This window comes from Schistocerca americana, chromosome 4 (assembly GCF_021461395.2).
Source record: "Schistocerca americana isolate TAMUIC-IGC-003095 chromosome 4, iqSchAmer2.1, whole genome shotgun sequence".
In the NCBI taxonomy this organism is placed as follows: Eukaryota; Metazoa; Arthropoda; class Insecta; order Orthoptera; family Acrididae; genus Schistocerca; species Schistocerca americana.
The window spans coordinates 253,324,399-253,341,882 of NC_060122.1; positions in this window are offsets into that span (position 1 = coordinate 253,324,399).

Below are 17,484 nucleotides of genomic sequence, written 5' to 3' on the forward strand. Positions count from 1 at the left end.
GACAACTGTACCTGTACACGCCATCCAAGCTCTGTTTGACTCAATGCCTAGGCGTATCAAGGCCGTTATTTACTGCCAGAGGTGGTTGTTGTGGGTACTGATTTCTCATCATCTATGCACCCAAATTGCGTGAAAATGTAATCACATGTCAGTTCTAGTATAATATATTTGTCCAATGAATAACCATTTATCATCTGCATTTCTTCTAGGTGTAGGAATTATAATGACCAGTAGTGTATTACCGACCGCATGAAGTTGGTTTTTGCCCGGATTGGTACGTAGTCATACACCAGATGGTAAATAAATTGTTTAAAAAGATGTATCACATGTACATCTGTGAACATAAATGGACTCAGACTAAAGTTGTGCAGGAAATTTTTGTGATTTGTGGTTAGTTCCTATGGGACCAAACTGCTGAGGTCGTCGGTCCCTCGGCTTACACACTACTTAATCGATCTTAAACTAACTTACGTTGAGGACTACACACACACATACACCAATGCCCGAGGGAGGACTCGAACCTCCGACGGTGGAGACGCGCCGACCGTGGCAAGGCGCAATAGACCGCGCGGCAAGTGGAGCAGGGAGTGAACGAATAAGTGTAAGCCTTATGGAACTAAAACAAACCTCAAATGTTAAATAATATCGAAACAATGATAAATAAAGGCTGTACATTCGAAATTGGACGTCTTTGTATAACTCTGATATCAAAATCTGCAGCTGGGCCCCATTAAGAGTCTTGTTGCAGCATGCTACGCTATGTAATGTGATGTGATTCGATCTTCCTTGGCGTGCTATCCCACTCTTTAAATGTGTGCTGTGCATTGCGCACATTTGCACTTCCCGCCGCTGGTGCAGAGTTTCCCGGCGGTTTAAGGTGGAGCACTCCACGAAGGTGTACTCACTACAAGAATACCAATGCAAGTGTCCAGGTGACCGATCTCTGAAGGCGTGCTGGGGCGAGAGTTTAATAATAGCCAGCAAGCAAGAGCCACTGGGACGAAGATCGCCGCGGAACAGGGCGTCGTCACCTGTACGTGAACTTCGCCTCCTTGGAGAGTAGACGGTGTCTTCCCACGATATCCGGAACGAGGCAGCAACTCACGTCCTTATGTGACGTGGGGCCATACGCTCCGATAGACATGAGACTTGCTGGTGCCAGCTGCAGGTTGAAGTGCATTGAAGCCGTTATTTGTGGTAAGTGAATTACAATTTTTGTGTCAATAGGCTTATGACTGATTTGATGCTGCCCGCCAAGAATTCATCGCCTAAGCCGTTCTTTTCATCTCAGAGCAGCAACTGCACCATACATCCTCAATTATTTGCTATATGTATTCCAATCTCTCGTCTTCCTCTACAGTTTTTATCCTCTACAGCTCCCTCTGGTACCATGGAAGTTATTCCCCGACGTCGTAGACGGCCGCTGTGACCGAGCGGTCGCAGGTTCGAATCCTGCCTGGGGCATGGATGTGTGTGTCCTCATTAGGTTAGTTAGGTTTAAGTAGTTCTAAGTCTAAGGGACTGTTGACCTCAGATGTTAAGTCCCATAGTTCTTAGAGCCATTTGAAGCCTGATGTCGTAACAGATGTCAAACCGTTATGTCCCTTCTTCTCCTCAGTCTGTTCCATATATTCCGTTCCTCGCTGATTCTTCGGAGGACCTTCTCATTCCTTACCTTACCAGTCCACCTACTTTCCAACGCTCTTCCGTACCACCGTATCTTAAATGCTTCGATTCTCTCCTGTTCTGGATATCCCACAGTCCGTGTGTTACAACCGTACATTCTCAAAAATTTCTTCCTCAGATTAAGGGCTTTGACTGATAGTAGTAGGCCGTCCTTGGCCAGGAATGGCGTTTTTGCCAGTGCTACTCTGATTTTTATGTTCCCCGTGCCTCAACCGTCCTGGGTTATTTTGCTGCCTAGGCAACCGAATTCCTTAACTTCATGTACTTTGTGTTCACCAATCTTGGTGTTAAGTTTCCCGCTGTTCTCATCTCTGCTACTTCACATTGGTTTCGACCTGTACTCATTAACATGTTAATTCTTCTTCACTGTCACTGCGGACAAAGTATGTTATCAGCAAATCGTATCACTGATATCCTTTCACCCTACATTTTAATTCTACTCTTGAACGACTCTTCATTTCGTCATTGCCTCTTCGATGTATAGATTGAACAATAGGGGCGAAAGACTACTACCTGTCTTACCTTTTAATCCAAGCACATCGTTATTGGTCTTCCAGTTTTCTTTTTGCCCCTTGGTAATTGGACATGCTGTATATTACCTGTCATTCCCTATAGATTACCCCAATTTTCTCATGATTTCGATCTTGCCCAATTCTACACTGTCTAACGCTTTTTCCAGATAGATATTACGAACATGTCTTGATATTTCTTCAGTCTTGCTTCCATCATCAACCGCAACGTTGGAACTGCCTCTCACGCGCCTTTACTTTCCCTAAAGTCAAACTGATAGTCTTGAAACAGAACCCCAAATAACTTTTCCATTCTTCTGTACATTATTCTTTTCAGTATCTAGGATGCATGAGGTGTTGAGTTGCCTGACAATTCTCGCACTTGTCCAACTTTGCAGTCTTGGCAGTTGTGTGGATGATGCTTTTCCGAGAGTCTGGTGTTATATCACCAGTCTCATGCATTCTAAACACCAACGCGAGTAGTCATTTTGTTGCCAATTCCCAATGCGTTTAGAAATACCGATGGAATGTTATCTATTCAATCTGCCCTATCTGATCTTAAGTCTTTCAAATCTCTGATTCTAATACGGGATCCTGTGTCTCCTCCCTGTCAACTCCTGTTTCTTCTTCTATCACGTCATCATATAAATCTCTCCCCTAGCAGAGGTCTTCAGTGTATTCTTTCTAGATATCCGCTTTAGTCTCTGCATTTCAAAGTGGAATACCTTTTGCATTCTTGAAGTTACTGCCCTTGCATTTGATTCCACAGAAGGTTATTATTACTTTTCCGTCCGACCGTCATTTCTTTTCCGATTTCTTCACAATTTTCATGCAGCCAATGCGCCTTGTCTTCTCTGCACCTCCTATTTATTTCATTACTAAGTGACATTGCAAAATTTCCGATTTTACAGCCGTCGTACAAATCTAGAAGAAGCTCTTCTTAGAGCAGCTGAGAAGACAGCATCGGGAAGATGACGTAATGTGGTCTCAGGTACCAATGATAGATTGGTTGTTCGGTAAGGGTACCGTGTGAAAGACCGCCTACTTTGTGGTCGTCCTCGGCGGTTGGCTTTTGCTTTCGGAAATTGCGTGCCAACGTGATGAAGTTCTCTCGGCTGTAAGTTCAGAGTTGCGTTCTCTTGAGGACAGACATGTCCGTCGCAGTTGGTATTCGTTAAGAATTTCATTAGCATTTTTTGGTATTTTGGACATGTACTTGAGAACTAGAATGATAGTAATTGCACCAACACGTCTTTATAGACATTTACTTGAGAACTAGTATCATAGTAATTGCGCAAACAAGCCATTATTTTGTTTATTTTCTGTGAAAGTGTCAAGAATGAAAATTATTTGTGATTTATTAAGTGGACTGTGTTTAGTTTCTGCAAATAAAAACCGACTGGCATCCCGTTTGAACAAACCAGTTCAAAATTTAATTACCTTTGCAATACCAGTTTCTCGCTAGCAATTTGTTACAGTTCAAGGCAACTATAGGAGATACCATGGTTGGTGAAAATTATTCAGAACTTATACATTCCACTCAGGGCAAGTGAAGCAACTAGGCACCTCGCGTGTACTGCAATCTTACAATGGATCATTGATTTTCTTGAAGCTTTGTGGACCTTTAGTAGGCCATTAAAAGAAAATAATTTGCAAGTAGTGAGATGCCCTACTCTGGCAATTCCGAGATATTTCCAAGAGATATTTTACTCATCTGTTATGAGACTTATGTATCTGATCGTAGGTGCCGGGAGTTAGAGTTCATGGTGGTCAAGTGATTATCTTCGAGTTACATTAGACGAACATGTATGACGCGACGGTTCGAATCCCGCTCAAGTGTAATCATTAACACATCTTCTTCGTAACTCGTCATATTATTTAATTCATATGACTTGAGACATAATATTATGAAAAAAAAAACACGTGTATTTTTATGAAGTTATAATTTATGTTTTCCATGTTTGTATGACAAATGTCCTGCAACGTGCGATGTCGACAGCACATCCGACAAGTAATTGTATATTACTCTTGTTATCTGGCGCACTGTCACTATATTACTGAATGTGGATATCGTCATTCATATCAGTATTTGTCGAGGTTTGACCACGGCTTTCAAAGCCTGTCCCTCGTCCTTGAAATTTTAATTATAAATAGAAAACAGTCGAACAACATATGGAATTCATTGTTGTTGTTGTGGTCTTCAGTCCAGGGACTGATCTGATGCAGCTCTCTTTACTACTCCTTCCTGTGCAAGCCTCTTCGTGTCAGAGTAACTACCACAGCCTACATCCTTCTGAATCTGCTTCGTGTATTTATCTCTTGGTGTCCCTCTACGATTTTTATCCTCCAAGCTTCCATCCAACACCAAACTGGTGATGCTTTGATGCCTCATAACATGTTCTACGAACCGGTCCCTTCTTCTAGTCAAGTTGTGCCACAAATTCCTCTTCTCCCCAATTTTATTCAGTACCTCCTCATTAGTTATGTGATCTACCCATCTAACCTTCACCATTCTTCTGAAGCACCACATTTCGAAAGCCTCTATTATCTTCTTGTCTAAACTATTTATCGTCCACGTTTCACCTCCATACAAGACTACACTCCATAAAAATGCTTTCAGAAACTACTTCCTCACATTTAAATCTATGCTCGATGTTAAGAAATTTCTCTTTTTCAGAAACGCTTTCCTTGCCACAGCTAGTCTACATTTTATGTGGTCTCATCACTTATTTTGCTTCCCAAATAGAAAATCTCATCTACTACTCTAAGTGTCTCATATCCTAAACCAATTCCTTCAGCTTTACCTAATTTAATTCGACTGAACTATATTATTCTCATTTTGCTTCTGTTGATTTTCATCTAGTATCCTCCTTTCCAGACACTGTCCATTCCATTCAACTGCTCTTCCACGTCCTTTGCTGTCTCAAACAAAATTACAATATCATCGGCAAACCTCAAAGTTTTTATTTCTTCTCCGTGGGTTTTAATTCCTACTCCAAATTGTTCTTTTGTTTCCTTTACTGCTTGCTCAGTGTATAGATTCAATAACATCGAGGATAGGCTACAACCCTGTCTCACTGCCTTCCCCGCCACTGCTTCCATTTCATGCCCCTCGACTCTTAACTGCCATCTGATTTTTGTACAAATTTTAAATAATCTTTCGCTCCCTGTATTTTACCTCTGCCACCTTCAGCATTTGGAAGAGAGTGTTCCAGTCAACATTGTCAAAAGCTTTCTCCATGTCTATAAATGCTAGAAACGTAGGTTTGTCTTTCCTTAATCTTCTAAGGCAAGTCGTAGGGTCAGTATTGCCTCATATGTTCCTACATTTCTACGAAATCCAAACTGATATTTCACGAGCTCGGCTTCCAACAGCTTTTCCATTCATCTGTAAGGAATTCGTGTTAGTATTTTGCAGCCCTGACTTATTAAACTGATAGATAGGTAATTTCCACACCTGTCAACACCTGCTTGCTTTGGCATTGGAATTATTACGATCTTCCTGAAATCTGAGGGTATTTCGCCTGTCTCATACATCTTGCTCAACATGTGGAAGAGTTTCGTCATAGCTGGCTCTTCCAAGGCTATCAGCAATTCTAACGGAATGTTGTCTACTCCCGGTCCCTTGTTTCGGCTTACGTCTTTCAGTGCTCTGTCAAATTCTTCACGCAATATCATACAAATCCACTACTTCATGACAATATATGTGGCCTTTTTTTTTTCAATATATTACATCTCAAATGTCAAATAAAATTTTTCTGGCGTAACTACAAGCACCGGAACGAAGAGGAAGAACACAAGATAAGAGAAGGCGGTGCGGCGACGTCAGTCAATAGCATGCTGACCAGGACCGCGCCGTGCCAGGCGCGACCTCTGCAAGAAGTGGATGGAAGTTCCGCTCCTACCAGCCGCAGCCAGTCAGATCGGCTGCGTATTCGGCCATTAGTGGACAGCTCTCGCAGATCAGTTATTAGTGACGTGTGTCAAACTTGCAGGATCTTTGTATATAGCGAAGACTATTACTGTTTGTATCTTCTGGTAAACCTTCCGGGATGTGAGGTCGTGGTCCATGAAACTCTTCAGCTCCTAACGTTTCGTCCAGAGCTGCGCTGGAAATCTTCAGAGGGGTGTTTCTCCTCCGGTGAGTCGGGAAGACACCCCTCTGAAGATGTCCAGCGCAGCTCTGGACGAAACGTTAGGAGCTGAAGAGTTTCATGGACCACGGCCTTACATCCCGGAAGATTTACCAGAAGATATGTCATCCGGTCGTGTAAGCTTTCATACTATTACTGTTTGCATGTTACTTGTGACACCGATGTCACTTAAAAGTTCAATGCTGTTAAATCTGCTTTATAGAAATAAAACTACTAATGTTATTTGCTTGAATTTTTGTATAGTATTCCGAGAAATCTGCATCCGTTATGCACCCTCTACGAGACGAGTAGGCGAGACCCAACAACTGGCGACGAGGCTTCAGACCAACTACGTGCCGACGGCCTCAGAAATTTGTGTGTTTTTTGTGCTGGCGCCTTCATTCTCACTTGTCTTTACTTCGCACAGGCGCTTATTGCTTTAACAGTTTCTTGTCGTTTTTGCTACTCATTGTCTTCAGGTAGGCGATGCAGAACATTTCTTTGCGTTTGTCATAATTTTTGTCTAATATTTTGCGTCTGTGTCTTCCAACAAGCCCACAAATCCTGTCCCACCCCCTACTCAGGCGCCACAGCCGCAATCGTTACATGCCACAGAGCTAATGCAGATATTTCAGTTTCAGACACAGCAAATCTCCACCCTGCTCAACATGGTGCAGCAGCTACTGGCCACCGCTGCGTGCCAGACAGAACAAGCACCACCTACTTCAGTCGCTATATCACCTTCTCGACAGTTTTGGGAACAAGAAAAGGGATGGCTTGTGTGGTTAGTCCGGTTCGAATCGCATCTCATCGCCCACAACGTCTCAATTACTGCGAAACTTCCACATCTATTATCCACGGTAGGAAGTGCAGTGTTCAGGTTAATTAAAAAAATCTTTCCTAACGCCATTCCGAGTGAACTGTCGTACGACCAAGTAATAGAGTCCCTAACCAACTAATATGACCAATAAGTGAATGTGGTAGCAGCAGGCCAGGTATCAGTTCTTTAATTGCAAAAAAACGGTCAGAACAAACATATCGTGAGTGGTTAACAGATTTGCAGGGTATGACAAGGAAATGTAAATTCAAATCTGCCTGGAGTGCTTTATATTCAGATATTATGTTGCGTGACGGGATCGTCTACATTGTACCTGATATCAATCTCAGAACAGATGTTGAAACAGTCCGATCCATCGTTTCAGCAGATAGTGCAAATACTATATCAGTTCGATTCCGGTGCCTTGTTGGCTGATACATTTGCGCTGCCAGCTATTTGCCAAGTTGAGCCCCTTAGTTGCGATCGCCCCATTTCACACCGATGGCTTGCGCTACCCAAGCCGAGTGAACAACCTTCCACGCTGTGTAAGCAGTCCGCTGAACAGGCTGCTACATAGGCGAATAGAATTAAGTCTTACCCTAGGTTTTATTCACGGCACAACCACCAAGACTGCCCCTCCCGACAGGCTCAGGGTTATGTTTGTGGTAAGAAAGGGCATCTGAAATCCGTATGTTTGCAGTGGAACAAACACGAGAATTCATGCCACTCACTGAAATCTGGTCACAGTGCATATCTCATGATGCAGTATATTCCAAGTCTGCAAATAGCAAGCGTGCAGTTTCGTCAGTGATATGTCAGTCAAAAAAACCTTTTGTCCATTTACTTGTTTCTGGGAAATGTGTGAAATTTCAGTTGGACAGGTTTGCCTCTGTCACATTGCTAAACCGTCACACATCTGAACCCTCAGGCTTCCCACGCCTGTCTAAAACTAGCACGCAACTAATGACTTATGATGGACAAGACATTCCCATTCTCTGAACATGTACATTGCCTGCCATGCATCGCTAGAATGCGCAAAAAGTGACTTTTACAGCGCTACAATCACGTGAGTGTGAGAACATATTTGGCCCTGATTCTTTTGGCTTTGACATTCAAGACAATGTGTTGTCAGTGTCTGCATTCAATGCAAAGGACAGTGTAGCTAGCTTGCTAAGAGAATTCCCAGAACTCCTTTCGGAAGGTTTAGGCAAAGGCAACAATTTTGTTGCACATAGTACGCTGAAATACAATGCTCAGCCGAAATTTTACCGAGTCAGAACAGTTCCCATTGCATTACGGGACAAAGTCGTGGCTGAACTTAAAGAATTGCAAGATAACAGAGTTAGTGCGCCAATATTAGCTAGCAACTAGGCAAGTCCACTGGTTTTGCTCTCCAAACCTCGAGGTCGCAATCGCCTCTGTGTTGACTAAGTCTACAGTCAACCCACAAACTGTCGTTGATACTTATCCACAGCCACACGGAAAGGATCTCATGGACAAATTAGGCGCTGGACGCTATTTTTCAAAAATTGATTTGCGCGATGCTTATCTTCAGATAGCACTAGATGGAGAATCTCAAATCATATGGGTTGTGAACACTCATTTGGGCTTGTTTAAATATTTGCATTTACCTTTTGGCAGTGCTTCCCCACCCGCCATTTTCCAACGGTATTTGGAACAGCTGACTGCACAAGTGCCAAACTGTTCAAACTACTTGAACGACATGGTCGCAGCAGGTCGTACACCTGACGAACATATTGCAAGTTTACTTGCCTTGTTCTTCGTGTTATCTGATGCAGGACTAAAGTGTAAACTGGACAAGTGGGATATTTTTAAACCTGAATTGCAGTATCTTGTTCATGTCATAAACAGCCAAGGTGTACATCCTCTTCAGTCACATTTGTTAGCCATACGATACTTGCCAGTTCCTCGCAATAACACAGAATTGCAGTCAGTCTCAGGGAAAGAACTATTATATTCGGTTCATATCGAATGCTGCAAAAACCGCTTCTCCATTCCCCTTTGCTGGGACAGATGGGTGCCACGTAGCTTTTCAAAAACTTAAAGATGCATTGCTCAGTGATCGATGGTTAGTTCTTTGATTCTGAAAAACCAGTTGTATTGCAAGTTGACACTTCCTCTTACGGAATCGGTGCAGTGCTTTCGCACAGAATTGGTGATAAACACTGATCTACTGCTTTCGCATCAAAAGTGTTGTCCAAAGCTCAGTGCAACTATTAGCAAACTGAAAAAGAAGCTTTAGCTATTATGTACGGTGTCACCAAATTCCACCACTATTTGTCTGGCAGAAAATTAGTAAAATTTGTCGTCCTTGTTTCATCTGACGAAACAGGTTCCATAACTGCCCAAAAATTGCAAATATGGGCTTTGTTGTTGTCTCAATACCAGCAAGAGATTATGTATCGTCCGATAGCTCTTAAAGAATTGCAAGATAACAGAGTTAGTGCGCCAATATTAGCTAGCAACTGGGCAAGTCCACTGGTTTCGCTCTCCAAACATCGAGGTCGCAATCGCCTCTGTGTTGACTAAGTCTACAGCCAACCCACAGCACTTTCACGTCTTCCGATTGGCGTCATATATAGACTTTGACTCTTCTGCTGCATCTTGTCAGATCGATGCTCACTATTCTGAATTACTTAAACCTTTTCCGCTGAGTTATAAGAAAATTGCACAGGTCACGGAAACTGATTCAGATTTGAATATCTTGTTCAATTACATTCTCTTATCTTGGTCTAGTTCCTTGTATAGCATAAAGAACTATGTAGTACGCCAGTACTTTGCACGTCGGCATAGCCTCGCTGTACTGAAAGGTGTGTTTGTTGTCCACAATGAAAATGGACAGTCACGTGTGGTGATCCCTAAAGCTTTGCAAAAAGAAGTGTTGCAGTTATTTCACCAAGGACACTGGGGGATTGTTCGTACGAAACTGTACTTGGCAGTGTATGGACGCTCAAGTAGAGCAGATGACGTTACAGTGTCACGCATGTGCGGCAAATCAGTCCGCTTCGCCACAAAAATTCTCTAGTTGGCCTACGTCGCAATCGCCATGGCAACTTCTGGACATAGACTATGCATGACCTTTTTGGAGCACTCGTTGGTTGATTGTCGTTGACTCGTATAGCACGTTTCCTTTTCCTGTGCCAATGAACTCGACAATGTCGCGTAACACGATTCAGGTGCTATCATCGATTTTTTGCCTGCAAGGTTCCCCTAAAGCAATAGTGTCAGACAACAGACCTCAGTTCACATCAAATGAATTTGATACATTCTGTGAACGCAATGGCATACAGCATGTAACTAGTGCACCGTTCCACCCACAGTCAAGCGCCGAAACAGAACGTTTTTTCAGAACCTCCAAGCATCAAATGGCTGAACTTCGCTCCGCACACACCAGGGATCAAGCATTGCAGCTGTTTCTCGCTTCGTAGCGCTCGCACCAACAAGATGGACCATAGCCGGCTGAATTGCTTCATGGCCACCGCCATCGCACGCTGCTCCACCCTCCTCAGCATCCGGCGCCGCAGGAAGGCCGCAAGTATCGCTTCGCACTGGACGCTATTGTCTTTTACAGGCTTTTAGCAGTAGCAGACGGTGGGTGCAAGGCGAGATCTTCCGTCGACTTGGCGCTTGCATGTACCTTATTTCAGGTCCGGATGGCTTGTAGCGCTCCCATGAAAATCACCTCTGCCGTTTACACGATGATTTATCAGTCTCTCTTACCCAATATTCACTGGTCCACAGGGCAGCGCTCCTACAGCAACTGCCTGAGGGTGTCGCCGCCACCTTCTTCATCTGGTTCATGGCAGCAGGAGGTGGACGCGTATCCTTGAGGCCGTTTTCCGGTGGAAGTTTCCACCAGAGTGCAGGCTGGATGGCGAAGTACGGCCGGAAGCTTGACGTCCCCTGCAGCCACAGCTCACTGCCCGACGTTGCGCCCACATTCCTGCCTTCCCCATCCTGGTCCTTCACTTTGGGGGGGGGGGGGGGCGGGGGGAGGGGAGGAATGATCTGACGTAACCACAAGCGCCAGAACGAAGAGGTAGAACACGACATCAGAGAAGGCGACGCGGCGACGTCAGCCAATAGCCTGCTGACGAAGACCGCGACGCGCCAGAAGCGACCTCTGCAAGAAGTGAATACGAGGGTCACTCCAAAAGAAATGCACACTACATGTTTGAAAGTTTTACAGCGTGTAGATACATCGTTTAGGAATAATATTTTCATTTCTCCACATGATTTCCATCCCTCTCAACTACCTTACGCCATCTTGGAACCAGCGCTTGTATACCCGCACGGTAAAATTCTGGACCAAACTGTTGGAGCCATTGTTTGGCAGCGTGCACAAGGGACTCACCACCTTCAAACCTTGTTCCACGAAGAGAGTATTTAAGTTTCCCAAAGAGATGATAGTAACACGGAGCCAGGTCAGCGCTGTAAGTCGGGTGTTTCACTGTTGTCCATCCGTGTTTTGTGATTGCTTCCATGATTTTTTGACTGACATGTGGCGGTGCATTGTCGTGTTACAGCAAAACATCCTGTTTTTGCCGATGTGGTCGAACACGACACAGTCGAGCTTGAAGTTTCTTCAGTGTCGTCACATGTGTATCATGATGTCCACAAGCAAGAGTCCTTCGGAATCGAGAAACACCGTAGCCGTAACTTTTCCAGCACAAGGTGTCGTTTCGAATTTTTTTTTCCTTGGGTGAATTTGCAAGATGCCGTTCCATTGATTCCCTCTTAGTCTCTGATGAAAAATGATGGAGCCATGCTTCACCACCTGTCACAGTTCTTCCAAGAAATTGATCTCCACCAATCTCGTAGTGTTCCAAAAGTTCGCTGCATACCGTTTATCTTGTTTCTTAGTGAGCCACTGTCAACATCTTGGGAACCCATCTGGCCCAAACCTTTTTTAACGCCAACAGTTTCAGTATTCTGCAAACACTTCCTTCCCCTATCCCAACCTAGCGTGACAATTCGTTCACTGTGATGCGTCCGTCAGCAGTCACCAATTCGTTAACTCTCTGCACATTGTCTGGAGTGTGTGCAGTACGAGGCCTGCCGCTACGAAGACAATCCTCAGTATTGCCGTGCCCGCTTTCATCACGTGCCCACCGACTAACTGCACTGCAATCGACAGCAGCATCTCCATACATCTTTTCCAATCTCTTGTGGACGTTTCCCACTGTCTCGTTTTCACAGCACAGGAATTCTATGACAGCACGTTGCTTCTGACGAAAGTCAAGTGTAGCAGCCATCTTGAAGACATGCTGTGACGACGCCACTCACAGAAAGACGTTGAACTAAGTTTGAAAACAAGTGGGAAGGATGTATCTACACCTACAACGTGCTGACATGAGGAAAGTTTCCAACCGATTTCTCATACACAAACAGCAGTTGACCGGCGTTGCCTGGTGAAACGTTGTTGTGATGCCTCGTTTAAGGAGGACAAATGCGTACCATCTCGTTTCCGACTTTGATAAAGGTCGGATTGCAGCCTATCGCGATTGCGGTTTATCGTATCGCAACATTGCTGCTCGCGTTGGTCGAGATCCAATTACTGTTAGCAGAATATGGAATCGGTGTGTTCAGGAGGGTAATACGGAAAGCCGCGCTGGACCCCACCGGCCTGTATCAGCAGCAGTCGAGATGACAGCCATCTTACCCGCATGGCTGTAACGGATCGTGCAGCCACGTCTCGATCCCTGAGCCAACAGATGGGGACGTTTGCAAGAAAACAACCATCTGCACGAACAGTTCGACGACGTTTGCAGCTGCATGGTCTATCAGCTCTGAGACCATGGTTGCGGTTACCCCTGACGCTGCATCACAGACAGGAGCGCCTGCGATGGTGTACTCATGATGGTCGCATCCGCGTTTGGCGACATGGCGGTGAACGCACTTTGGAAGCGTATATTCGTCATCGCCGTACTGGTGTATCACCCGGCGTGATGGTATGGGGTGCCATTGATTATACGTCTCGGTCACCTCTTGTTCGCATTCACGGCTCTTTGAACAGTGGACGTTACATTTCAGATGTATTACGACCCGTGGCTCTACCCTGCATTTGATCCGTGCGAAACCCTACATTTCAGCAGGATAATGTACCACCGCATGTTTCAGGTCCTGTACGGACATTTCTGGATACAGAAAATGTTTGACTGCTGCCCTGACCATCACATTCTCCAGATCTCTCACCATTTGAAAACGTCTGGTCAATGGTGGCCGAGCAACTGGCTCGTCACAATACGCCAGTCACTACTCTTGACGAATTGTGGTATCGTGTTGAAGCTGCATGGCCAGCTGTACCTGTACACGCCATCCAAGCTCTGTTCGACTCACTGGCCAGGCGTATCAAGGTCGTTATTACGGCCATAGGTGGTTGTTCTGGGTACTGATTTCTCAGGATCTATGCACCCAAATTGCGTGTAAATGTAATCACATGTCACTTCTAGTATAATATATTTGTCCAATGAATATCCGTTTATCATCTTCATTTCCTCCTGGTGTAGCAAATTTTATGGCCAGCAGTGTGCTAACGTTATTTGCTTGAAATGTTGTGTAGCATTCCGACAACGCTGCACCCCGTAGGTGCCCTATACGACATGAGTGCGGGAGACCCAACATAAATAGCGTGATCCGAGATGAAATTGTATGGATTAAAATGTAAGCGGTATTGGGATTCGAACAGTCGCCTCATTGAGGATGCGCTTGCTACATTCATATGCTAACAGCTTGACGACAATGACTTGCTACAACAGGCAGCTTCGCACAGATATATGAGGTACATAACAGACGTGGGAACCTTCTCTTGCGATTTTCTCTGAACTGCCAGATTAGTGCACCTTATTACTTGCACATCATGTTGTTTTAATTGCCAACTGAATGTATACAAAGTCTGGAGTAAATATGCGATCGCAACTTCGTGGCCTTCACTTGTTAGTACAAATCAGATCAGCCGTCTGTTGTGGCCGTGCGGTTCTTCAGTTACTTTCCACACAACCGCATTCCAGTTGCCCTTGACTATTAGATTTTCACCTCCGATTACGTACTGAACTACCCGTTCAGTGTCACATGTACATTGTCTGCCGGCCGGTGTGGCCGTGCGGTTAAAGGCGCTTCAGTCTGGAACCGCATGACCGCAACGGTCGCAGGTTCGAATCCTGCCTCGGGCATGGATGTGTGTGATGTCCTTAGGTTAGTTAGGTTTAAGTAGTTCTAAGTTCTAGGGGACTGATGACCACCGATGTTAAGTCCCACAATGTTCATAGCCATTTGAACCATTTTTTGAACAAATGAGATCAGAGTCACGTAATCTGTGGTCACACACAGGAGATATAAAGGGAGGACATCTTCAAGGGAACAGGTTTATCACACATACGCAAAGCCCTCTCACCACGTCTCTCTCTCTCTCTCTGTCTCTCTGTCTCTCTCTCTCTCTCTCTCTCTCTCTCTCTCTCTCTCTCTCTCCCTCTTTCTACCTATCTCTCTCTCTTTACCTATCTCTCTCCCTATCTCTCTCTCTCTCTCCCTATCTCTCTCCCTCTCCCTATCTCTCTCTCTCTCTCCCTATCTCTCTCTCTCTCCCTATATCTCTCTCTCTTCCTATATCTCTCTCTCTCTCTCTGTCTCCCTATCTCTCTATCCCCTCGCTTCTGATACATGGCATCCCTGATGGTAATATCTTTGAAGTCTATTTGCTTTGGAATTATGAGGCTAGATAAGCGGGAACTGTTAAACGGCTTTGAACTATGTCTGATCTTTAGTTGATCTATAATAAGTGATGCCGCAAAATCAAGTTCTTGTGTTCTCGTTAAAACTTAAGTATGGGTATAAAGCAGGAATAGGAAGTCCTGACGTGCTACACGAATAAAAGTTAACGTTTCGTGTGCCGTTCAAGGGATACGTTAAAAATCATAACTTCAAATTCTTCACGCTACGAGACGGCGCAGCGTGCAGAGCAGCACGAGTCATATACGGTCAACAGGGGCGGCGGCAGTAAGCAGTTAGAAGTCAGGGCGCGTTTGATGTGACAGCTTCAGTACACTACGACAGCTGAGATGCAGTTAGCGGCGCGGCCCACAGCTCCGAGTACCAAGAAGAGGAAGAGAAGTAGTATAAGTGCTACGCTTGCATGTAGCATTGTAAGATTTGAAACTGGAACATTGGGGGTCAGGGGGAAGAAAGTGAGATAACGGTCTCAGAAGTAAAGACATTCAGTCTTAAACAGCAGTAGTGACGATCTGCTGTGTCACGTACAAATAAATGGCAGTGAAGTCAGATGTAAATTCAATGATAAGTCAAATTTAGTGAAAAATAATTGAAGTGAAAACGCCGATTTAAACTTCGGCGTAGAATCCAAAATAGTAAGTTCAATAACCTGTTATCTCACTGAGAATTCTGAAGTAGCCATGAATGATTTTGCACTGAATAGGGAGTTAACTAACAATTATGAATGAAAATGTAGATGTAGTGGCGCACAATAACAACGAAAACCCAGAATATGTGGGACGTAGTCAAAATGGAGTGACTGACTGGAATGACGATGCCAGGGAAAATGACTGACGTCGACATTACTAAAGAGCCAGTACATGAGTACGTTCGTACAGTAAGTCATGGTACGGCATCAACTGACATTTTGCCAACGTAAGACGATGATCGGGATATAATGTTTACGCTAGAATTAATTTTCCACAAACAAACAGAAAGTGAGGAGGAATTAAGAAAAGCACGAAAAGAAAATGAGGGCTTAAAAGAAGTCAGTGTGTAAATAGTTCAAATTAACTCTAAGTTCAATGCTCTGGAACAAACTTTTACAAATCTTGAAGTTAAAATTGAGAGACTAGATTAGATTAGTACATGACAGACTAGATTAGATTAGTACTTGTTCCATACATATGAATACGACACTTCGTAAAGATGTGGAACGTGTCAGGTTGATAAAAGGTGTCTATACAAGATATTACATTACACAAAATATTACACGACAATATTTTTAATTTTTTTGTGGGGCTTGGAGAAATTACCCACTTACCATATTCAAAAATTCATCTAATGAGTAGAAGGAGTTGCCATTCAGAAATTCTTTTAATTTCCTTTTAAATGCTATATGGCTATCTCTCAGACTTTTGATGCTATTAGGTAAGCGACCAAAGACTTTTGTCACAGCAGTATTTATCCCTTCTGAGCCAAAGTTACATTTAACCTTGAGTAGGGTTTTTTTTTTTTTTTTTTTGGTAGGGTTTAAGGGCGCTCAACTGCTGAGGTCATTAGCGCCCAGTCACTGGTATTAGAGCAAATGGAATCTGCTAAAACTCAAGGGGATGGGTGGGACACCAGAAGTACCTGACAAAGATGCAGATAAAATAAGTAAAAAGGTTAAATGTCTTTGGACAAGCCAGTTAAAGTTATAAAACGCAGAATACGAGCAGCTGCTCGAGCGTCATCAGCTAAAACATCCGGTAAAGTAGATGGCAGGGACAGGATAACACGAAATTGATTAAAACGGGGACACGACAATAAAACATGGCGCACTGTTAATGCCTGACCACAAGGGCACTGCGGGGCTGAATCACCGGAGAGCAGGTAGCGGTGGCTAAACCGGCAATGCCCAATCCGCAACCTGGTCAGAAGGACCTCCTCGCGCCGAGATGATCGGGAGGATGTTGTCCAAGCAGTTGGGAGCGGTTTTATTGCCCGGAGCTTGTTTCCTTGGAGGGATGACCAAGCATCCCACCACAACGACACAAGCCTCTTACATACATCCTCACGAACGTCAGATGACGGGACACAATGGGAGGCTGGCCGAGGCAGGAGGACTGCAGCCTTGGCTGCAGCATCCGCAGCCTCATTCCCAGGCACTCCTACATGTCCGGGAACCCACAGAAAGCTGACAGAACCACCATTATCAGCGAAAGAACGGAGGGACTGCTGTATCCGTTGAATCAAGGGATGGACCGGATAGGGAGCTCCAAGGCTCTGAAGAGCACTGAGCGAGTCAGAGCAGAGTACATACGATGAATGGCGGTGGCGGCGGGCATACTGAACGGCCTGATGGAGAGCGAAAAGCTCGGCCGTAAAGCTGGAACATTGGTCGAGGAGCCGGTATTTAAAGGTGGCGGCCCCGACGACAAAGGCACAGCCGACACCATCGTCAGTTTTGGAGCCATCGGTGTAAATAAAGGTGTGACCGGCAAGTCGAGCACGAATTTCGACAAACCGTGAGCAATACACTGCAGCCGGAGTACCCTCCTTCGGGAGTGAGCTGAGGTCGAGATAAATAGGAACCGGAGCCTGGAGCCAAGGTGGTGTCGGGCTCTCA